The following is a 25,464-nucleotide window of genomic DNA, read 5'->3' on the forward strand; positions in this document are numbered from 1 at the left end:
GGTTGGTGGCTCAGTCTCTGAGAACCCCAAAGGTCTAGGTGAGCTGGTTTTGTTGGTGTTCCTGTGGACTTCCTATCCCCTTAGTTGCTGCAATCCTTCCTCCTATTCTTCCATAGGAGTCCCCAAATTTCATCCACTGTTTGGCTCTAGGTGTCTGTAACAGCCTCATTCAATTGATGGGTCAGGCCTCTTAAAAGACAATCATGTTAGCCTCCTGTCTGAAAGCATAACAGAGTATCATTAGTAGTATCAGAGATTGCTTGCCCATGAGATGGGTCTCACGTTGGATCAGTTATTGGTTAGCCATTCCCTCATCTTTGCTCCATCCCCAATCTTTGCATTTCTTGTAAGCAGAATTAGTTTTGAGTTGAAAGTTTCATGGGTAGATTGGTGTCCCTGTCATTCCACCAGGGTTTTTGACTGGTCACAGGAGGCAGCTCCATATTCCCAATGCTATGAGTCACAACTAAGGACACTGCCATTGATTCTTCGGTGCCTCCTTTATTCCAGGTCTCTGTCTTTTCCTGGAGATACCCCCTGCCTTCTGATCCCCTACCCCCATCAGTTGCAGATTTCCATTCGTTCTCAAGGCCATTCAGCCATTTCCCCCTGCCCCACCATACACTCGATGCCATTCCCCTCCAGATCCCCTCTACCACACAGTTCTCCCCCTCCATCTGCATTCCATTACCATTTCATTCCCCCTTCCAAATGAAGGTAAAGCATCCTTTCTTGTGCCCTCCTTCCTGTCCAAGTAAATATTATTAAAAGAATCATAATTATTAGAATATTAAATATTATCAAGTTATTGTTATTATATTAGAATAGTAATTATTGTCAAGACCTCCAGTACAACTTAAATCTTGAATCCTTTTCTTTAAATTTTAACTCATTGGTGCTGTTGAATGCCATGAAATAGTTATTTGAAATAATTTCATATAATTATGGTATGAAATTAAAAGAAAAACATCACTTAATCTATGTGATTAGTTTTATGTAACAACCCTTATTTTCATAATGGGATTATTCTTGGCCATGATTTACACAAATGTATTGATTAATTTCTGGTTTATTCAGAAACACAGGGCTGTTTATAACCTAATATGGACCACTCATTGCATTATAGTACTAATGATGGAAGAATGAACCAAACGATATATCTGCAACAAAAGACAGAGCAATGCTGTTAATTATATATCATGCTAGACTGATTATGGCAAGAGCATCTTAGGAGAGTTTCATAGGAGAAATATCTTACAGAGGGTAGTTCTGATGCTGGGGTCCTGATCCCCAATTGGTTCTTGACCAATCATTAAAGATACCAGTGCCCAAATGACTGAGGACTGGGAGAGACACTTAAAACTGATAGGTCACAGAGAGAATCTAGAGGTTTGTGGCAGAGGAAGAAGGCAGTAGCAGCAGGAGAAAAAGACAAAGAGTGGTGACTTCTCTGTTAGAGTGGACAACCCAATTCTACCTGGGGTGGCAGGGGAGTTTTAAGAGTGCCCAGTCATTGAGTTAGCAAAGGCATTTTAAGATTGACTGACCTGTGTGTGTGTGTGTGTGTGTGTGTGTGTGTGTGTGTGTGTGTGTGTATTGTTTTTCATCTGTGGATCCAAGAGAATATGGGTGGGGGTGTTAGACCAGTCAGTTCCAGGAGTTTTAAAGCAGAGCAGCAAAAACTACACACTACATTATCTGATCTGGATTTTGACCTATGTGGAGGGTTTTCCAAACATCCATATGGGGAAAAGTATTTTATGTTGGGACAGTACATATAACAGTGATTTTAAAGGCAAATCCAGCATACTTAAGACACAAACATACTGAATGTACCTCAGGGTTTTTTTGAAAGACAAGTAGAAGTCAAAAATGTTTCAAAGACAAGTGAAGCCCTTACCCTCACGTGAAAGGCTCAGACTGAGAAGTATGGACTAGTTCCCTAGGGAGAGTGGAAGAGTATTTATCAAATTGGAAGTATCTCCACTTCATAGCTTTTGTTTTCTGTTGATTCCTAACGAAGTACCCAAATGGCAATAGCTCGAAATAGTATGAATTTTTTTGGCTCACAGTTTTCATGAATCAAAAATGCAGTGTATTTTACCAGATCCTCTGCTCTGGCTCTTGAAACTCTGGAAGTGCTGGAATCATTTTCATTTGGGGCTCAGTGAAGGAGTATTTATTTTCTACCTCCATTAACTTGTTGGTAAGATTAATTCTCATGATACATTATTATATGGCTTCTTTACTGTCTATTACATAAAACTAGCCAGCATACTAAATATTAAAAACACCCTCAGTAACTACTGACCACTCTCAGCATTTTGACCATGTGTCCTCCAGGATGGACCAAGCAATTCACAATGCATTACTTCATCGAGGACAGTCCCCCGATTTCTCAATTGCCTCTGATTACTTTTTCCAGTGACTGTTGAGCCCTTTACCATGGTTCTTTCTTATGTCAGGCCCATAAAGGATCAGAAACAATTAATTTTGAATTTTATGTGCATCTGAAAATTTTTTTCACCATTATGGCATGTTCAGTGGGTGACCACTCCATCACATTTGTAGGTTTGGTCCACATACAATGGGAGCGAAGATATTGGAGTGTAATCAGGATACTGGATACTCAGCAGTCAACTCAAAATTTTGCACACAACACAGACTTTATACTTCCATGAACTAAAGGGAAAACTTTGACCTACCCAATATATTATCCCCCTAAGTCATTTATGGGTTATAAAATAACCATTCTGTTTATCTGTTTTACTTTAATATGTGCTTTTATTTCATTTGAATCAATGTTTTACATGAATGTATGTATGTACAACACATATATGACTAGTACCCACAAAGGCCGAAATAGTACATCATGCAGTACTGAGAGCCAGAGTTACATAAAGGGCCCTGAGTTTTCCTATGCATACTAATAGCTTCCATATTAATAAGTAAGCCCCAGGTCTCTTAAATAACACCAAATGTTCTTAACCACTGAGCTATCTCAAAAATCCTCTTAATATCATTTTAATCTATTTTTATCCATATAATTCATTTCATTAAAATGGAATATGTGATAGCTTAACTTAACTTTAAAATGAGATATATTTTTCTAAGGAGTAATTAGCTAGGAACATATTAGATATTTATGTTTATTATCAGAAGTCATCTGGACTTTGTTTCAGGCATGAATTAATATGTGTATTGGAAATGGTTTGTAGTTTAAAGAAAATTTAAAGTAACTCCCTCAAGACTCAAAACAGAATCTTTTAAATTTCTGAATTTAAAAGCTTCTGTTTGAGGAGGGAGTGGAAGAGCCTTTAATTCTATTATCAGTACCATTTGTCTTTTTGTGTAAATATATAGAAGAACATTCCTAATGACTGGGAAGAACCAAAATCAGTAAAACATGCTTAATGATTTTAAAAGCAATTTGACTTTTTGGCAGCATCCATTCTGAAGCAGATAGAATCCCAGTCACACAATTTAGCTGAAGTCCCTATTTTCTGGGTATCAGTAAAAAAAAAAAAAAAAAAAAAAAAAAAATTGTCAAGACAATTTCACCCAAAGGCAATGGAGCAAGATGGAAACAGCTGACTTCTTGGAGCTGGTATTGCCACTCTTGTTTGTCTTGAAGGCCTCTATTATGTGGAAGTGATTAAGTGTTCCAAAGGAACACAAAGAAATAAAGTAGGCTTGTGAAATAAAAGAGCATTAGCGAACAAGGCAGATGACTAAATATGTTAAAGGAACATAGCCATTTCTTGTAGTGGTTCTGATAGAAAGGTTTCTAAGAGCCCCAAGGACACTAAAGAAGGGAAATGAGACCATCGCTTGCAGATGACTCGCAGGAAGCTATAGGCAAATGCAGAGGTACACTGGGTTCTGGGTTTAAGCAGCAAGACCTGGGTTTACTCTTCTCCACCAATCACACAGCATGACCATTTTCTTCTTTTTTGTTGTTCTTTTATTTGTTTGTTTGTTTTTGCAAATTTTTATGTCAATGAATAAGTTATACACATATGAATCTCCGACTGCTGGGTGAAAGGGCTCAAGTGAAGGCAGACACACATTACTGGGTCACAATGCCTTTCCTTATTCTCTTAGCAGAACAAGGCAGGCATCACCAGAACACGACATACTGTGAGGCTTAATCCGCAAAACAGTTACCATGGTTCAAATCTATAGTAATAGAAATATAACATGTATATTCAAATCCATGTGTATGCAATAAAGAACATATGTATGCCTAACATATGTTGCCAGTGTCATTATGCCACATTAATTAAAAATGTACATTGCAATGTCTGAACTATGAAAGGAGAATAATATCATACTCAGAATTATTATGGAATGCAACAACACAATGCTCCTCACAGATTATGTTCTTTCAGTAAAACCGTATAATTCCATGACCCTCACTTCATCACTAGGAAGACTGACACTCAGTAGGATAGCTTGTTAAATCTTCCTACTCATCAGCTGTATTTTCCCTATAGCTGCTGTTTTATACACCGCTGTTTGATATTCCCAGAGTTGCTACAAACCGAGAGCATCAGGGAGAAAAGGTTGCCATCAGAGCTATCCCCTGAGGCAGCGCTGTGAAGGGAGATCAACAAATTAATCCTACCTGACCTTTCTATTTTAAGCAAAGTAAAAATAGTCGGTAAAATCTATTTGCAAGATTATAACATTACTAAATTGCTTTATAAATTTACTTTATCTAAATACTGTAAATGAATGTACAAAGTAATCAGTGAGACATGCAATTTATTTATTGGAGAACATGTTCCATATTTGAGAAAATAGGATATTTACACTCAATGTTTGGTCAGTCTCAGTGACAGGTTAGAAAAATTGATACAGAGCACAGGACATGGTCTAATGGAGGCACTACTTGGAGATGTGTTAGGAAATTTCCTAAGGTTCAAGGTGTTAAAAAAAAAAAAAAGATCTCATACACACACACATACACACACACACACACACACACACACACACACACACCACACATTCAGGCTGATTTTGAGTTCCTGAATTCCTTCCTATGTTGTTCTGAGAGACCCAGCACTCTTCAGCTGCCCATCTGCAAAGCAGAGTGCCCCATCCTTTGCCCTGTTGGTAAAGGATTCTGATTTCTTTCAAGCTTAGCAAATGCAGGCGCATCCTAGACCTGCTGCAGGAACCCCCTGAGAGGTTTTCTATCTAGAAAGGAAGGGTGTTGGTCAGGAATAGATTCTTACATCTTCTTGCCTTTGATTCCTTAGAGCAGTGTAATCAAGACTTGACAACCTAGTGAAGACCAGTCTTAAACAAGTAATCTAAGCCATAACAACATTAAAATGACCCAAAGAAGGCAATTCTATACCTCCTGGTTTGTTTGTTTTAAGAGACAGACAGACAGACAGACAGACAAACAGACAGACAGACAGACATAAAAGACATGGGGGATGGGCAGCAGAGAGAGATGGCAATTTGCACAGCAGAAATTATGTTAGTATGTGCAGTATGGGAATCAGGGACAATACAAATGCATGGAAGAGACTTACAGATTGCTTAAGAAGTGGAACAGAATATCTTGGCCTTCTGCTCATAGTGTTTAAATTCAGCCTAAGAGCAACAGATGAATTAACAGAGCTGCTCCTGAGGCTGCAACCCTGATAGTCCCCTCTGTAAGTTATTTTAGTAACTGAAGATCTAGGAAAGAGGTATTTTGAACAAAAATGATGTCTAAAACTTACTGAATTTTCATTATATCTTTTTCTGAACAACTTTTCAAAAATCTTCCATTTTGAGAAGGCAATGCCAACTCTAAGAATCTAAGACGCCTTTCTTATTTAATCATAAACCTGATATTGGTAAGCTAGAGCATGCAACTATCAGGCTATTGCTATTCCCTTGATTCTCTGAGTGAATGAATACTCCCACAGATCCTTTCTATTATGGTCTTAGGGAAATTTGTGCTTTGAGGTTAGCAATACTAATGATCTAGGATACAGCATGGGAGCGGGATGGCTTTTCTCTTTGGAGGAATTCATGAGTTACCTAGAGTTTACCCCAAGTCAACACTGCTTTCATTATTTTGCTGTTCATTCTTGAGCTCTCTAGTCTATGGAGGCAGTGAATAAGTGTTCTCTGACTTATGAACTCACCTGCTGTGCAATTTTTTAATGCACCTATCAGTGGCCTGCAAATTGGTTAGCAAAAAAGAAACTACCTATACACAGTTTTCTTTGGTATGACATAATTTCTTAGCTACACTTGTATGGCATTTTACATTGAACATGGCATTCATTATTTATGACAAACTTAGTCTAAGTCTGAGAAGCAATTTGAACTATTTTTATTAGATTAAATATAAGAAATTTGAATATTTTTTATGGAGAAAAGTAAGTGAGCTTTTCAGCATCCCCAGCTCATAGCATTTTGATATGTAGTCCTGCCAAGATAATAGCGTGTGTTGAGGAGCCCTGTAAACGTATAATGTTTAGTATTGGAAGCAAATCACATGGAACTAACTTCTCTCAAATATAGAAGTCTCTTTTTACCTGGAATGAAAGATATAATCAAGATTTTGAAGACTCATTTGAGGCAAAGAGGTATAATTAGCAGGGAAGAAAATACTTCCAACAATGGTATAAAAGTGGATTGGCAAGTTGGCAATCTTTGACTAGGTTAATATAAGAAAAGTAGTTTATCCCTCTAATAAAATATCCCTGAATATCCTGGTCTTGCTTTTTAGGTCTTCAGCTCACAGTGATCCACCTGCCATTGCCTCTTTAGTGCTGAGATTAAAGGCATGCCCCAACATGCCTGGCTACTTAAATCTTTCTATTCCTTTAAATATTATTTAACCATTTCACTTTTGATTTTATTATTATGTAACTGATCCACTTTCAGAATTGTTTTTCTTGACTTCACATTTTTAAAGAGCCATTTTAAATCTATTTGTAAACAACTTTGCTAAAAAGAATGCTATTTATAGCTAGTTATAAGTGCAAATTTTCCTTACATTTTAAAATATAAGTGAATTGATTTAAGTTCATTGTTTGGACACATTAGCTAAGTAAATCACTTACTTGGATGAGAGACTTGATTTTGATGCTAAAATTTAAATAACCACTGCAGGAATTCATTGTCCTCCAATTGCTAAGACATTGAGTAATGAAATTCCCTTATGCCTCACCATGCCTGTTTACTAGTACAAAATTATTTTTTTAAATCAACTGATCTTAAAACCAATATATTACAAGTCAAACCAAGAAAGACTTCTTTAAAAATGATCATGTCCAGAGAGATCAGACACCTTTAACCTTTGTGGGGACCTGCAATCACATGCACATATGCATACATAAGCACACATAATTAAAATAATTTAACAATCATGCAAACAATGTTATTATAAAAATAGATGTGAGAGGATGGTGAGATGCATTAGTGGTTAAAATACCAACCAAACACAAACATGTAAAATCCTGGACAGGGAATACATGACTGTCACTTTACCATTGTAGGAAACAGGAGAATCCTTGCAGCTCTTTGGCTAGCTAGTCTTGCAGAATTGGTGAGTTCCAATGAGAGACTGTCTCACAAAATAAAGTGAAGAATGACACAACAGGATAACTAATGACTCCATATGTATACACACAGACACACAGACACACACACACACACACACACATACACACTCACATACTCACACACAAAGTAAGTGAGAATCACAGAAATAATGGCTACAATTAGATATTAGTTTGGGATATGTTACTCAAAGACACTAATTGGAACAGTTAATACTCATTCATTTTGGTACAAGTCTGATAATTTTTTTACTCTAACTTTACCTTGATAGTGAAAGTTTTCTTTTAGAAGTATATGGGACAGTAAATAATTTACTAATAATGTGTCATTAGATCTGCTTATGCTTGTTGGCTGATTTATATGAGTTTTTCCTTCATGTTTCTTATATTTTGACCAAAATGTTACACAGCATAATAATATTTCTTGTCAAGAGTAGCATTGCCGGCAGCTTGATTCAATGAATAGCCTTCCTGATGCATGTTGCACCCAATTCCTTTTTAAGATTAATCTACATCTTCAGAGAACAATTCTTACTTATTCTTCTACCTTCTCTCTCAGTAGGGCATAGTCGTGGTCCAAATGATGTGTTTTATTGTCCTTCAGCTAGAGCAAGGCTTCTGTTTTAAATATGTTTTCTACAATGTGTAGAAAATATCAAGCGCTATTTGTTTTCTTAGGAAAACCTAGTGCAGATTGCTTCTATTCTTTCACATATTCATGTAAAATTCATAGAACAAAAATGTGCTTTTTAAAGTGCAGACTCCTATTAAAGACAAATTGTAAACAAGATTCTGAGATGAAATTTCATTTTTTGCATAAACATACAATGCAGAATGTAAACATGATTTCTGAAGACTCTTTAGTTTAGAAGCTTTAAATTGAATTTGAAATCTAAATTCAACTGTTGACACAAAATTAAGGACTTTTCAACAATAGTTTGAAAACAACAATTTGTATTATGATTTCTTTTGCATGTCTGAAATCATATTTTCAAAAATGATTTGAAAAATAACTTAAATATATCCATTCAAGTTATTGTATATACATAATGGATTTTCACACTCACATACAAATGTTTCACTAACAGGGTATTTTGTTGTAAATTATAATATTCTGGGCATACTTAGTGGGAGAAAAAAAGCAATGAAGCCTGAGATTTGGTGACACCACAGACAGGGATAGAAGAAGTAGATTCAGTAGACTTTTGCTGAATATGTGAATGTGAAATGATTCAGGACAAAGTTTAGTTCTAAACATTTTCACTTCATCGAATGAGAAGATAGCGGGGCCATTATCTGAGATTTGGAAAAGCTATAGAAAGGGCAGGCTGGGACATAAAAGTTGTCTTTGATTTCTTCACTTTAAAAATTGGGAAATAAATATTTCATGTTTATGAAGCATAACATACAATATTTCAACACATTTATACATATGTGCTATGTTTAATCAGGGTAAAGTCACCTCAAACATTTATCATTTATTTGTGGTAAATGCATTCAATCAGCTATCTTCAGGTTTAAAATAAAGAAGATATTCACCTTCTATAATTATCACACAATAGCAGATCATTATTCTGTTACATTATAACTTAGTACTTATGAGCAACTTCAACTCATCCCTGACTCTCCCTACTCTTACAAGCCTCTGTAAACTCCCATTGTATTCTCAGCATATATATTTAACATACACAGTTCTTTTGCTAACAAGCACAGGAATGATATCTAATACATCTATAGTAGTAATTAAGCGCTAGTATCAAATAATGATATCTAGTTAATTCTTACAAAGCCTGCAGCTGGGAATTCAGACATTGACTCTGTGGGGGAACATAGAATAAATTAATACTGTAGATTGCAAAAGAAGTGTTTATTTCATCTCAATCTTCATGCTATTGCTAAGTAGTGAAATATTTTAAATATTAAATAATGAGGCAATATAACTTTATAATTTTTAACATTAAGTTTCCTTTATCCTAGCACACACAAAACACAGCACTCATGTATAGTGGTAAAAACAAAATGTCCAAAAAATCCTGAAAAATACAGAATATTTTATTTTCTGAGGAAAAGATCAAAGTGAGGAACAGCAGTCTCATGGTGTGCAATGTACTGTGAGTTTCACTAGAGGAACTCTCATTTCACTGAGAAGAAATAGTCACTCATAACTCAACACAAACAAGTACAGTCCACAGCTTGTCTTCATTCCCTCTGAAATAGAGCACACTCTGTGTTCTCTCTTCCTATGGAGAGTGGCTGTAATGTCGATAGTGGACAATAGTATGAATATGGGATCAGTATAATTACACAAGAAGGAGATGGCAACGTTCTGGTGACAGAGTTTGCTCTATGAGATTTCTACATTCTTTCTTCCAAAATAAAGCCCTGAAGTAGAAATGCACAGATAAACACTGTGGAAATGTTCAGTTTCTCCAGTGTTAACACACTGGAGAGAAATGCTGGTCTAATGAAATGAAGGAGGAAGTGCCATTAATTTGCATCAATTTTGATTCTTTCCTGAGGTACAGAAAATTCCTGAGACGTCGGTAAACTATCTGTAAATCTCAACGTTGGTGTTAAGATGAAACTACTCCCTCCCAAAGGAAGCTTCACTTTTCCAGATAGTGTGATCTGCACAGAATTCTTCCTTGGGTTTTGAGGAACACAAATCAAGGTGACAGACTGGACTTCATCTCTAGAAGCAGCCCTTCAGTGATTCTGATAGAGCTATTTCTTCTGCTCCCCTTTCAGTCAAGGGCACACGACAAAATGACATTGAGATGGACAATAAAAAGCCCTTACCTTTGAGCTTCACTTCTATCATAAAGGCTTTACAAAAAAACACAACAACAACAACAACAACAACAACAAAACCATGGCCACTTATTGAAACCCAACTGTGCATGAAGATTCTTGTTGTCAATACATGTGTAGTTTATATTGTGGTTATTATTACTGTGTCTAAGATTGAACTCAGGGCCATGTCCACATTAGGCAACCAGACAAGCTACAAACCTACAGCCCCATTTGACTTTTGAAAGCCACATAATATAACTGAAATGACATATTGAAATTCTGTTGAAAGTTAGAGAAAATAATTTTAAAATAAAACATTTGTATTAACCTTTTAAGAACTTCATATAATTTTGATCACATGTGCTCACTGCCCCTAATTCATCTCTCCTCTCCACCTTCACCCTCCTACCCACTCGACTTTGACTTTTCTTGTTTTCTCCCCAAATCCAGTTTGCTTCCCAACTACTCTTGGGAGTGAGCCCTGCCATGTTGCATATCCAGCCTACCATGGTTTACATCATTAAAGAAAATCAACTCTCCCATTCTCAGCTCTTTCCTATCAAAAGCTTCTTGATAGGGTATCGTATTCACCTCCAACTGCCCCAACCTTGGATTTTCTCTTTCTTCAGTTTGAGCATGTTTTCTACATGACATTAGTTCTGTATATTATGTAAACTCACATGTGTACAGTAGCATTGTGTCTGGAAAACACTTTTACTGAAGTTATTTGTCATTTAGCTCTTAAAATCTTTCTGCCTCCTCTTCAGAGAAGATTTCTGGGTCTTGAGGGCAGGACTGTAATCCTTACATTTCACATAGGGCTGAGCACTCCACAGATTTTTATTCTCTGAACACTGACCAGTTCAGAGAGTTTGTGTTAATAGCCATTTGCTTCCAGAAGTTCCTCTAGTGAGTGTTGAGAGACATACTGGTAGAGCAATAGTAATCTTAGTACAATATCATTTTAGCAAAATAGTTGTAGGTTCCCTGTCTTGTTACAGGTTTTTTGCTCAACAATGGTATCAGATGAAGGTTTCATCTTGTGGATCAGGACTGAAATTCAATCAAAAATGGTTGATTGCTCCCAAAATATCTATGCCACTATTGTACCAGTGGGTATACTTCATCAAGTTAGTTATTATTGTAATTTGCAGGATTTAGAGCTTGGTGAATGGATTTTCTTCCAATAATGTGCATGGAAATTTCCAAAGCTATAAAAGATAGATAGGCATTACGAATGAAATTTCCAAGTGATCACCAGCTTTATTTCTTCATGTGGTGCCTTTAGCAATATCATTTCACTACTAAGTTCTGGAGGTCAGAAAGAGTACTGGTAGTGTCCTATAATTCCTTGGAATCTATAGGCCCAATTTGCTCACAACACCAAAATAGGCAACCCACTCATAACACCAGGATTTTTATTTGCTAGGATGTGCTGTTTAGTTAGGGTATTGTCCCCAGTTGCAGGGTGACTCCACTAAAACTCTTTATAAATGTATGTATATACATTGTAAGAAGTTTGTACAATACTGGATTCTCATATGGCCTTTTTTAAAAAATTTTTTATTATTATTTTCTTTATTTACATTTCAAATGCTATCCCGAAAGTTCCCTATACCCCCCCGCCCCTGCTCCCCTACCCACCCACTCCCACTACTTGGCCCAGGCATTCCCTTATGCTGGGTCATATAAAGTTTGCAAGACCAAGGGGCCTCTCTTCCCAGTGATGGTCAATTAGGCCAGCTTCTGCTACATATGCAGCTAGAGACTCGAGCTCAGGGGGTACTGGTTAGTTCATATTGTTATTCCACCTACAGGGTTGTAGCCCCCTTCAGCTCCTTGGGTACTTTCTCTAGCTCCTCCATTGGGGACCCTGTGTTCCATCCAATAGCTGGNTGTGANCATCCACTTNNGTGTTTGCNAGGCNCTGGCANAGCCTCACAAGAGGCNGCNATATNAGGGTNCCTTCAGNAGAATCTTGCTGGCATGNGCATTAGTATCTAGGTTTGGTGGCTGATGATGGGATGGATTCCCGGATGGGCTAGTCTCTGGATAGTCCATTCATATGGCCTTTTTAAATGGCCCTATTTTGTAGTTAGCCCTCCATACATTCCTTTGTGTAGTGTGCCATCCCATTGCCCATCCCAATTTAATCCTGCCTATTGCATTATTTCCAGTTAGAATACTCTTTATATACCTGTATTTTATTTTTCCTCCTTTGAGAGACCCTCACTCTTGGCATCTGTTTGTATTCAAAATGAAACCCATATATCTAAAGATTCAAATCATCCTCAACAAATGCGAGAGAAGACACAGTGTTTTTCTTTCTGTGTCTGGGTTACTTCACTCAGGAGGATTGGGTCAAGGTCCATCTATTTACCTGAAAATTTCATTTTTCTTACCATGGATAATATTTCTATATAAATGTATCACACTCTCATTATCTATTCTTCAGTTGAAGGCATCTAAACTATTTCCATTTTCAGGCTATTGTAAGCATAGCAGTAATAAACAGAGAAGGCTCAATATCTCTTTAGTAGTACACAGTTTGGGGGGTTTATACTTAAGAATGGATGTGCTTAAGTTGGATTAAGAAATAGATCTATTTCAGCTGTTTATTACTCTCTATAGTTTGTAATCCCACCAGCGGTGAATAAACGGTTCCCTTTTTCCACATTTGTATCAGCACCTGTTATTATTTATCTTGGGCATTTAGATTGAGGTAAGATGAAATCTCAAAGTAGTTTAATTTTTTATTTCTCTGCTAACTAAATATATGACACATTTTTAAAAATGTTAATTTCTGTTTCTTCTTTTAAGAAATCTCTGTGTAACTCTAGGTTCCATGTTTAACTGGATTGTTTGCTTAAGACATATATATATATATATATATATATATATATATATATATATATATATTTATCTGTATATTTTTGATGTTATACCTCTGTTAGACATAGAGCTGGTTAAAAACATCCACATTCTATGGGTACCTTAAATGGCAGTTCCTTTGCTGCTCAGAAGCTTCAGAGTTTCCCATGGCTTTATTTGTCAGTTGTTCATCTTAAAGGTAGTGCTGCCGGGGTCATATACAGAAAATCCTGCACCTGTAACTTCTTGTCTTTCTCTGCAATCTCCTTTGTCACTTGACTTAAGAAGCTGTATTATGGCCGGGCGTGGTGGTGCACGCCTTTAATCCCAGCACTCGGGAGGCAGAAGCAGGCGGATTTCTGAGTTCGAGGCCAGCCTGGTCTACAAAGTGAGTTTCAGGACAGCCAGGGCTATACCAGAGAAACCCTGTCTCGAAAACAAAACAAAACAAAAAAAAAAAAAAAAAAAAAAACAACAAAAAAAGAAGCTGTATTATGATAGGAATTTATGGTACAGTATATTATTTTGTGTCTAGAAAGTAATTTGTTTTTAAACTGCATATGTTATCTAATTCCAGACAGAATTTTTGTTTACTTATGGTCATAACAGAAGTATGCTTGGTCTTGCAAACTTTATATGAGCCAGCACAAGGGAAGGCCTGGGCCAAGTATTGGGAGTGGGTGGGTAGGGGAGCAGGGGCGGGGGGTATAGGGAACTTTCGGGATAGCATTTGAAATGTAAATAAAGAAAATAATAATGATAATAATAATAATAATAATAATAATAATAATAATAATAAAATAACGCTAAAAAAAAGAAGTATGCACAGCCACTAGTACTGATTAAAAAATGATAGTATGAGTCATGAAATCGTGCAGTGCAAGTTGGGAGACAGGTGATTCTATAAACAAATCAGACTGAAGAGTTCTGGCTCACTAATCTTCTTGGCATCACAGACAACATTAAACATAGTCAAACAATTAGCATTATTTCAAAGTTTAAAGAAAAATAGACTTCTTGTTTCCATGGAATCAAGTTTAGCCTTCAGTAAAAAACCAGCAATACACCTTCAAGCAAAAACGTACACCTTTCTCTTATTGATTGAAATGATTAAAGATAATAATAACCACAAGAAGAAAATCATCTATAAGCAATTATGGAAAGTGCACAAAGCTATGAATCTTGCCTCACTGTACAAATGTGATTTGGGGAGTTGATCACTTCTCAAGATTTTTCAGGAATTTTTACCAATTTGAGTTTGTTTATTTTTTAAATGTTATGAAGGATCTTGTAGAAATAAAACTGGAGAAAAGTTATGACTGATGCTCACAGAACAATGAATTAACTGTAAGGACCCTCCTTGAGCTGAAAATTGATCTCCAGTTTTTTTTTTATATGTTTGTTTGTTTGTGTCTGTTTTTGATTTTTGGTTTTGTTGTTGCTGTTTTTTTCAAGACAGAGTTTTTCTGTGTAGCCCTGGCTGTCCTGGAACTCACTTTGTAGATCAGGCTGGCCTTGGCCTCGAACTCAGAAATCCACCTGCCTCTGCCTCCCAAGTGCTGGGATTAAAGATGTGTGCCAACACCGCCCAGCATTGATCTACAGTTTTGGGGGTATGCATAAGTGCTCTCTTCCAGCCCACTCCACCTTTAGGGAGTGCGTAGTCCTGGTGTCCTCTCATAATTGCACAAGACTAACAAAATTCCCAAACAGTCCTTTCTTCCCAATAAAGGTTGCTGTATGTCGTAGCTGATATCACCTTAACAGATAACAAAAAAGAGAATAAATGAGCTGAGTCTGAAACAATAACCCAGCTAATAACACCCATGTAGCAGATGAGATTCCTTCACAAACATGCAAAAATACTAAACAATTTCAAAGACAAGCACAGCATACAAGCCAGGGAAGTTTGAAAAATACAAAGTCTAACCAATAATAAACAAAAGTAATTATACTAAAGCTCTTTAGAGTAAAGAAAAAGGGGAAAGGTTTGTTTTTAATATATAAAACAATAATGGTGATAAAGTAACGGAATTGATGAATATACGGCCAAGGAAATAAATTGACAACCTAAATAATACCGCCACACAGGTAAGTTGAAGACAGCTTGCTAAAACAAAAATGGCAGGAGGATGAGATGAATGCAATGAATACAGAGAAGGATTGCCAATCACAGCAATTTGAAGGAAAATAATTGACATGAAACTTTACTAAAACAATATTAAAATAGCTATACATTTTCACAGTGGACTTCTAAAAACATGAAATGAAAAGAGTTTCAGATATATAACAATAAACTCTCTGAAATAAAGACATATATGAATTCTAATACACTACAAGGAAGGATAGATGATTGCCAAGAATGTGGATAGTTTGATGACATTTGATTCCAAGTGGACAGGAGACAAAAAGGTAAAAAATCTTAAATGTAGTACTTGGCGGAGCATTGGCAGACAAAAGATTGTGGCACCAGATTACAAGGCGTGTGTGATGTCTGGCTCAGTTCTCCATGTATGGGATGACATGTTGAGACAATATCAGGGGATATGAAACATGAAGAAAATGGTGATCTAATAGGTCATTTTCAAAACTAGTACTAGAACTGGGAACATACTAGATAACTGTAAGTCATTTTAAGATAATTCACATCCTCTTTCTACTAAGAAAAGCTGAGCAGAAAGCCAGGAAGAAGGTTCAGCTGATAAAAGGACTCAGCACTAAGCTTGGAGTCTTGAGTTTGGTCCCTGTAACCCATGGAAAGGTGGAAGGAGAGAACTAATGCTACAAAGCTGTCCTCTGACCTTTACTTAAGTGTCATGCCATGTGTATACCCACACACAGTCTATGTATCTTTGTGTGTGTGTGTGTGTGTGTGTGTGTGTGTGTGTGTGTGTGTGTATATATATATATATATATATATATAATGATGTATGGGTATTTGATGTATAGGTACATATATATATGTGTGTGTGTATATGTATATGTATGTATGTATGTATATATATATATATATATATATATATATATATAATGGTGTATGGGTATTTGATGTATAGGTACATATATATATGTGTGTGTACATATGTATATGTGTGTATATATGTATGTATAATACACAATTGTAAGTCAAATAAAATACTTCTTTAAACTAGGAAGTAGAATACCAATCCAAGGGAATTCGATTTTGTCAAACCCAAGTAACTAACACTAGCCTTAACTCTACTTTTCAGAAATGAGAGAAGCCATTCCACAGGCCAGGCTGTAAAGTCTGAAAAAGGGACAACCAAGGAGATAAGTTCTACAATTTTCCAGTTTCTCAGACAACAACACAGAAAGCAAAAACTAAATTGAGCACAATTACTTCTCTTTCAATGAATGATCTTTGAGAAACTGGTTTAGCTTGAGCTTCAGTCTCCTGACAGTTAAAATAATTGTTTAAAATAGTTTAAATAACTCATGTTAATAGTATATCAAACTGGAGCTAAGCCTTCAACTACTGTTGTATCACAGTAGTTTCACTTTTAGTGAGTTACTAGATTTTTGTTGATAAGCATTGAATGCTTGATAAAATATGGGGTGCTTATCACTACACTATAAAATTGATAGGGGTTTGTCAAAATGAATGTGACAGAAAATCACAGTAAGTGGAAATGGAATATTTTGACCACTAGGAGAAAATATAGCCAGTTTTTTTTTTAAAATTCTTCTGACTGTTTATTGTGCTGTACAATTTATGAGCTGAATAGTGATTGTGTTTCATAGGCAATGGAGCCCAACAAGAAGAATTTATACCACATCTTGAAAATAAATGAAATGATCTTGAACAAAACATAGTGGCTCTGAGTGATGACTTGTAATTGCGGACACCAGGGAGGCACTTTTGGAAGACCTTCCAGTGTCAGAAGACTCCTTAGAGACCCCATTCCTCTTCATTAGCTCAAAGAACTAAAGGAAGGTCTTTTTCCATATTACTCTCAGGTGTTTGATAACGCTTCCTGAGCCAAAGAACCTAATCTCATGAAAACTTTTATCTTCTAGGTGAGATCATTATCCTTCACAAATGGGTTGCCAGAGAGCAATAATTCAACATTTAATTGTGATTTCTTTATCCCTCCTAAGAGATAAATCTATGAAAATCTGGATTGCATTGTTGTTAGAGATTCAGGAGACTTTATTGTCAGAATAATGTTCCCAAATGGCATATTCCCTATGATTAGTCACCAGTGTGAGCTTTGCTTACTAGAATGTAATGGGATGGCATGTGGTGTCATAAGGCCGTACGTCTTTGACTCTGCATTCCCCTTTGAGGGTCCTAACAGCCCTGCAGTGGTTCTGCCCTTTGAAGGCAGCAGATTATATACAACATGAATATTCTGCCATCCCATTTATGATATTGAGACAATCACAGTGGTTAATTAAAAAATACTTCTCTTTGAGACTTCTGGCACTAATGTCCTTTGCCATTTATCTCTGCAGGGCCTTCCCATTGTCTCTCTGGGAGTCAACTATGTATCCAGGAAAACAGAGAACTGAAAGTCACTTGTGCAGATGTTTCATCATCTCCTGCTATTTTCATGAGAATATTCCCAAGGCAGTTTATTGAAAGATGAAACCTTATCTGTGAAATCCATTCAAAACCACCCCAAACCAAGCTGTAGCCAGATACAAAACAAAGCCTAGGGAGACTGGAGGAGTGTCTTATAGGTGTGTGGCACAAATACATGCTTACTGAGCTAAAACTCTAATTTTAGAGAGGGTTGCTTCATCATTAATACCATCACAATTGATCTCTATAAACTGAGTTAAGTGATTACGTATGTTAATTTCTTGTAGCCTTTCCCAACTTTAGAAACTAAATTCACCAAGCAAGCCTCACTTGCTTAAAGTACTGGGTATGGCTCAGGTATTCTGTCACCAATGCTTTGGCAAAACAAACACAGGGTCCACCTTTCCTTTCTTTCCATCTCCAGCTAGGCTGAAAATGTTTCTATTACTCAAGGAATCTTTTTGAATAAGGTTTCACGAATCAGCAAGATTACATTTGAAAAGAACAAAGTAGGCTCTGGCTGTGAAATATCAGGAAATAAACAGCCATAGAGAGTAACCCAGCAAATGACTAGAGAGAGCTCTAGGCCTCCAGTTTCTTGAGGGTTAGGTGCATCATCTCTGAATGAACACAGAACCAGCAGTCCTCTGCTGTATATGTGTTGGGAACCTCAGACAAGCTGGCGTATGCTGCCTGGTTGGTGTTCCAGTATCTGAGAGTTCTCAGGGATCCGGGTTAATTGAGACTGCTGATCATCCTACAGGATCACCCTCCTCTTCAGCTTCTTTCAGCTTTTCCCTAATTCAGTCACAGTAGTTAGCAGCTTCTTTCCATTGGTTGGGTGTAAATATCTGCATCTAATTTTTTCAGTTGCTTATTGGGTTTTTCAGAGGGCAGTCAAGATAGGTCCCTTTTTGTGAGTATTCCATAGCCTCAGTAATAGTGTCAGGTCTTAGGGCCTCCTCTTGAGCTGCATCCCACTTTGGACCTGTCACTGGACCTTCTTTTCTTCAGTCTCCTCACCATTTCAATCCCTGCAGTTCTTTCAGACAAGAACAATTATCGAACAGTTTTGATTGTGGGATGTCAACCCTTTCCCTCATTTGATGCCCTGTCTTCCCGCTGGAAGTGGGCTCTATAAGTTCCCTCTCCATACTGTCAGGCACTTCATCTAAAGTCCCTCCCTTTGATTCCTAAGAGTCTCTCACCTTCCAGGTCTCTGATGCATTCTAGAGACCAACCTCCTACCTCCAGAGGTTGCCTGTTTCCATTCTTTCTTCTGGGCCTCAGGGCATCAGTACCTTTCCATCACCCAATACCAGATCTGGCTCCCCTCATGCCCCCTTCCATACCACCCCTGTCCACTTTCTCTCCCAGGTCCCTCCATCTCTCCCCACTTGTGATTGTTTTCTTCTCCCTCCCAAGTGGGGCTGAGTCATTCATCCTCACTTGAGCCCTTCATCCTGTTGAATTTTTTGAGTTCTATGGACTATACCTTCGGTATTCTGTACTTTTTTTTGGGGGGGGGCTAATATCCATATATTAGTGAGTACATACCATGCATATCATTTTGGGTCTGAGTTACCTCACTCGAGGATGATGTTCCATCATTTGCCTGCAAAGCTCAGGATGTCCTCATTCTTAGTAGCTGAGTAGTATTCCATTATGTATATGAACCACATTTTCTGTATCCATTCCTCTGTCATGGGACATCTGGGTTGTTTCTAGCTTCTGGCTCTGACAAATAAGGCTGCTATAGACATAGTGGAACATCTGCCCCTGTAGAATGGTGGGACATCTTTTGGGTATATTCTCAAGAGTGGTATAGCTGGATCTTCAGGTAGATCTATGTACAGTTTTCTGAGGAACCTCCAGATTGATTTCCAGAGTGGTTGTACCAGTTTGCAATCCCACCTCTTTCTCCACATCCTTGCCAACATGTGTTGTTACCTGAGGTTTTATCTCAGCCATTCTGATAGGTATAAGGTGGAATCTCAGGGTCATTTTGATTGGCATTTCTCTGATCACTAAGGACTTTGAACATTTCTATAGGTGCTGCTCAGCCATTAGAGATTCCTCTGTTGTGAATTCTCAGTTTAGTTTTAAACCCCATTTTTTGAATGGGTTGTTTGGTTTATGGTGATTAGCTTCATGAGTTCTTTATATATTTTGGATATTTAGCCCTCTATCAGATAGGGAGTTAGTGAAGATTTTTTTCCCCAATCTGTACATTGCTGATTTGTCTTATTGACTATGTCCTTTGCCTTACAGAAGTTTTCCAGTTTCAGGAGGTCCCACTTACCAATTCTTGATCGTAGAGCATGAGCCATTGGAGTTCTGTTTAGAAAATTTCTCCCTGTGCCAATGAGCTCAAGGCTCTTTCCAACTTTCTCTTCTATTAGATTGAATGTAACTGGTTTTATGCTTAGGTACTTGATCAACTTGGACTTGAGCTTGGTGCAAGGTTACAAATATGGGTCTATTTTCATTTTTCTACATACAGACAGCCAGTAAGACCAGCACCACTTATTGAAGATGCTTTCTTTTTTCCATTGTATATTTTTGACATCTTTGTCAAAGATCCAGTGTCCATAAGTGTGTGGTTTTATCTCTGGTCTTCAATTCTATTTCATTGATCAATATGTCTGTCTCTGTACCAATATCATGCAGTTTTCATCGCTATTGCTCTGTAGTAAAGCTTGAGGTCAGGGATGGTGATTTCTCCAATCTGTTCTTTTATTGTTAAGAATTGTTTTCACTATTCTGGGATTTTTTTGCCTTTCCAGATGAATATGAGAATTGTTCTTTCCATGTCTTTGAAGAATTGTATTGAGATTTTGATGGGGATTGCACTGAATATATAGATTGCCTTTAGTAGGATGGCCATTTTTACTCTATTAATTCTGCCAATCCGTGAACATGGGAGATCTCTCCATTTTCTGAGATCATCTTTGATTTCTTTCTTTAGAGACTTGAAGTTATTATCATACAGGTCTTTCACTTGTTTGGTTAGAGTTACCCCAATATATTTCATATTATTTGTGGCTATTGTGAAAAGAGCTGTTTCCCTAATTTCTATCCCAGCATGTTTATCATTTGTATAAAGGAAGGTTACAGATTTATTTGAATTAATTTTATATCCAGCCACTTTGCTGAAGTGGTTTATCAGCTGGAAAAATTCTCTGGTAGAATTTTTGGGGTCGTTAATATATATATATATATTATCACATCATCTGCATGTGGTAATACCTTTATTTCTTCTTTGCCAATGTGTGTCCTGTTGATCTCTTTTTGTTGTCTTATTGCCCTAGCTAGCACTTCGAGTACTTCCACTTGTAGATCTTGATCTTGGACCACTTTATTCTATTCCTTCACCTGTTTACCTGTGTTTTCCTGTATTTTTTTCAGTGCATTATTGATATCCTCTTTAAAGGACTCTATTGTCTTCATGAGATAGGATTTTAAGTCAGATTTCTGATTTTCTCGTGTGTTGGTGTTTTCAGGGCTTGCTGTGGTGGGAAAACTGTGTGCTGATGGTGCCCACATATATTGTCTTCTATTCCTTATGGTCTTGCACTTGCCTCTAACCATCTGGATATTCCTGGTGTTTGTTGGTTCGAGTGACTCTGTCTGGAGTTGGCCTTTTTTGTCCCTGGCTTACTTCAGGTCACTAGGTAGGCCTGCGACCCTGACTATAGCAGACCACCTGTGGGAACTTTCCAAATGGGGGCTCTTCAGAGGGGCAGAGAAGCTGCTGGTCTGTTGTTCTAGCTGCTATAGATCTCCTGGGAGGCCTTCAGACTGTGAGGACTTCAGTGAAGCAGTCAAGCTGTTGTCCTGTGTGTAGATGTTCTCTAGGAGGTCTATGGGTTGTGGTTTCTGTTTCCCTGTATGTAACAGAACTCCATGGAGGCTTTCAGTCTATCTGGTCAGTTGCTCTGCATTCCTTCAAGATGTGTTGTGTCCAGAGGAGCAGACAAATTGGTAATCAGTTGCTCTGTTGCCCTGTGTGCAGCAGATCTCCTGGGATGCCTCAGGCTGTGGTGTCAGTTGCCTGACTGCTCTAAGTGCAGAGGATCTTCTAGGATGGCTCGGGGTATGGTGTCTTCATGGGAGTAGACCAGATAGCAGTCTGCCCAAGCAGAAAGGACAACTGTTTTAAGTGCAACAGATCTTCTAGGATGGCTCAGGATATGGTGTCTTCACAGGAACAGATCAGCTAGCAGTCTGCCCCAGTAAAAAGGACAGGGAGAAAGAGGAAAAAGGGGAGTGGTATTTGTGGGTGGGAGTTTTGATGGGTGATGTGTTCCGAGTCCAGGGGGGATGTTGTGTGGGTCTTACCAACTGCTCTGTGGGCACTGGACCCTCTAGGATGGGTCAGGATATGGTACCTTCATGGGAGCAGACCAGCTAGGAGTCTGCCCCAGCAGAAAGGACTGGGAGGAAGGGGTGGAATAGGCCCATTTCTAGATTCATAAAATGTTATTGTATATTCTGAATCAATAGTACTGGCTAGTATTTGAGTAAGAATCATGTAGTATCTGTCGTGTAGATTGTCTACTTCCTGGAATCTCTTTCTTCATCTATGTTGTCTTTATCTACACTTTACCTTTATGCTTTCACAAAAAGAAACCCAAATTTATTTTAAGGCTAAATAATATTCTACTGCATATACATAATACACTTCTTTATTTATATATTTAGAATTTAATTTTTATTGACAATAAATCCCCCTCTCATGCAGTACATTCCAAGCACTGTTTCCTCTCCCTCCACTTCTCTGAGTTCTTCCTCACCTCCCATCTCCCCAAATCTACTCCTGCTTTGTTTCCTCTTCAGAAAAATGCAGGCCTTGAAGAAATGACAGCCAAACAGTCCAAAACAGGTTACAACAAGACAAGGCAAAAGCCCTCATAATCAAAAATGGACAAGATAAGCCCATAGGAGGAAAAGAGTCTTAAGGGCAGGAAAAAGAGTCAGAGAAATGCCCAATCCTACCGTTAATAGCCTTTCAACAACACTATGCTGACAGCCAAACATGTAAATAGAAGGCCCATGCATGCCCTGTGCTTACTGCTTCAGTCTATATTAACTTGTGTCAGCTCTGCTTAGGTGATTTTGTTGGCCATGCTTTCCTGGTGTCCTCCATTCCTCCTGACTCCTTCTGTCTTGCTTACTCTTCTTCTGCAGTGTTCCACAATCTCTGAGGAGAGGCACACAATGGAGACCTCCAATTTAGAACCTGTCTTTGCATAGTGTCTAGCAGTAGGTTTTTGAAATAGCTCCCAGCTCCCATATGCTCCCAGAGAAAGCCTCTCTGATGATGACTGAACAAGGAAATTATCTATGAGTATAGCAGAACATCACTAGGAATCATTTCATTGATTTTTTTGTCATGTTTGGTTCTACCCTAGATCTCTAGGCAACCTCATCCTGAATGAGGTAACCCAAACTCAGAAAGACAAATCTACTAAAATCCACAGGTCCAGGTATCTGGAGAAAAGAGGTAATGAAGACAGCTTTAGGGGAAAAGAATCGATCTCCCTGGAAAGAGAAAAATAGGCTAGATTTTGTGTGTAGACTGTAGTGAGAGGGGACGGGAGTTGGGGGAATCAGGTGAGGGGACAAGATGAAGGGAAGCAGTGCAGTTGGAGACAGCTAGAACTGTGGGGCATTTCGGAGGCCATGTGCTAAACTAGTGTAGTGGAAACTTCCTGAGATTTATGAGGGTGACTCTAATGAGGACTCTTAGTAATGAAAGATGTGGAATCCTGACTGGCCATCTTTTGTAACAAGGCAAGTTTCCAGTGGTGATTCTGAGTTACATCAGTTGAATTGTTGGCCAAGAAGGTCCCATTTAGATCCCAAAATAGCACAGTCAGGCTGCTGCTCTCTGAAAACTTGACAGCAGGACCCCATTGTAGAGGAGGACAACCACACATCTCATTGAATGTAAAAGAATCAGTCTGGTGCCTGCATGGAGCCCTCATTCCTATGTTTTAGTCTCTTTGGCATGAGTCACTCTCTAGTCTCATTAGTCACTCTCTAGGCTAATGAAAGAGAAACTTGGACACCAACTCAGCCACACCCTCCACATACATCTGTTCCCTCCTGAAATATGTGTTGAGGCAATGGTGACAAAATCTTGTGGGTGTGACCAGTTAATGTTTTGTTTCACCTGAGGTCCATGCTGTGAAAGAATGCCCATGCCCTATACTATCTGAAAGGTCTGGAAACTGAGACCTTGAATTTCATTATTTTTAGAAATTCACACACATGTACTGTATTTAAACCATGACCACTCCTTTTCTTCCTCCAGTCCCTCAATAATTGCCCCCATTCAAGTTCAAGCTTAAAATTTCTTCCTTATTTTTATTATTATATGCATATATATGCATGAAAAACCTACTAAGTCCACTTAGTATCACTCATATGTACAAACATTTATAGTAGAAAGTGTTAGGATTGGATAACCTATTAGGGAGCTCATCCCTAGATTAAACTAATTCTCCCTGTGTCATTATATACTAACTGCCTCCTGTATCTCTTTTGTGTAAGGTTTTGAATCTCTGAAATTTCTCTCTTACATGTTCACATGGCAGCTGCTACTGCCATTATTTAGGGTCTTCTTTAGGCAACCCTACTGTTGAGATTTCATAGTTGCATCTAGTCTACGTTCATTACTGCTGTAGTCATAACTAGGATATATTAACATCCTAAGAGTCCTTCAACAGATAAATGAACTTTCCAAGTAAGTGGTTAGAACAAGAAAAAAATGCACTGAGTGAGATAATCCAGACACAGAAAGCAAACACCACATGCACCTTCTCATTTGTGTATCCTAGCTTCAAATCTTCAGGTTTGTTTATAACCAGAAATGATTGCAGAAGCCAAGAAAGCAGAATGGGGTGGGGAGTCAAAGGAGAAGAAGCTCTATCTAGAATGTTAGCACATAGGTGTATGAAGTAGGTAATGGGGAAAATGAGTGAACTATAGATGGGAAGGGGGCATTATACCAAGGGAGCAGGGGGAAGGAGAGACCAATAATACTAGAGATCATGTAAAAGGCTACAGGTAAAATATATTATTTTATGATTGCACATAAATACTCTCTCTCTCTCTCTCTCTCTCTCTCTCTCTCTCTCTCTCTCTCTCTCTCTCTCTCTCTCATACACACACACACACACACTCTCACACATGCACACACACTTGAATAGTTATATCATATGAATGATAACGCTCCCCCTATGATTCATAGACAATCTAACAAAATTCCCATGCCAGGCATAGGATACCTCCTTTTAGTCATATATTAATGGAGCTCTTGAATTGTTTCCATAACTTGACTACAGTAAATAATGCTGCAATGGACATTGAAATGAAGATATCTCTTTGAATCTACACTGGTCCACAGTTAATACAATTTAATATTTATTGTGCTCAAATGATTTTTAAAAATCCTTGAAAATCTATATTTTTGTTTTCATAATAAGTATAGTAACATATTAGAATATTGAGTATTACTGTTATACTATACAGCATTAACAGTTACAAACACAAAATTGTTTTTGAGTACTTTATGTATGCCCTATGTTAATGTTAATTCCACTGAGGTATGCATTTGTAGGTCTCAGTTTTGTGAAAATCTTTTTATTTTCTCCCATACAACGACTTTTTATC

This window comes from Mus pahari, chromosome 2, assembly GCF_900095145.1.
Source record: "Mus pahari chromosome 2, PAHARI_EIJ_v1.1, whole genome shotgun sequence".
NCBI lineage: Eukaryota > Metazoa > Chordata > Mammalia > Rodentia > Muridae > Mus > Mus pahari.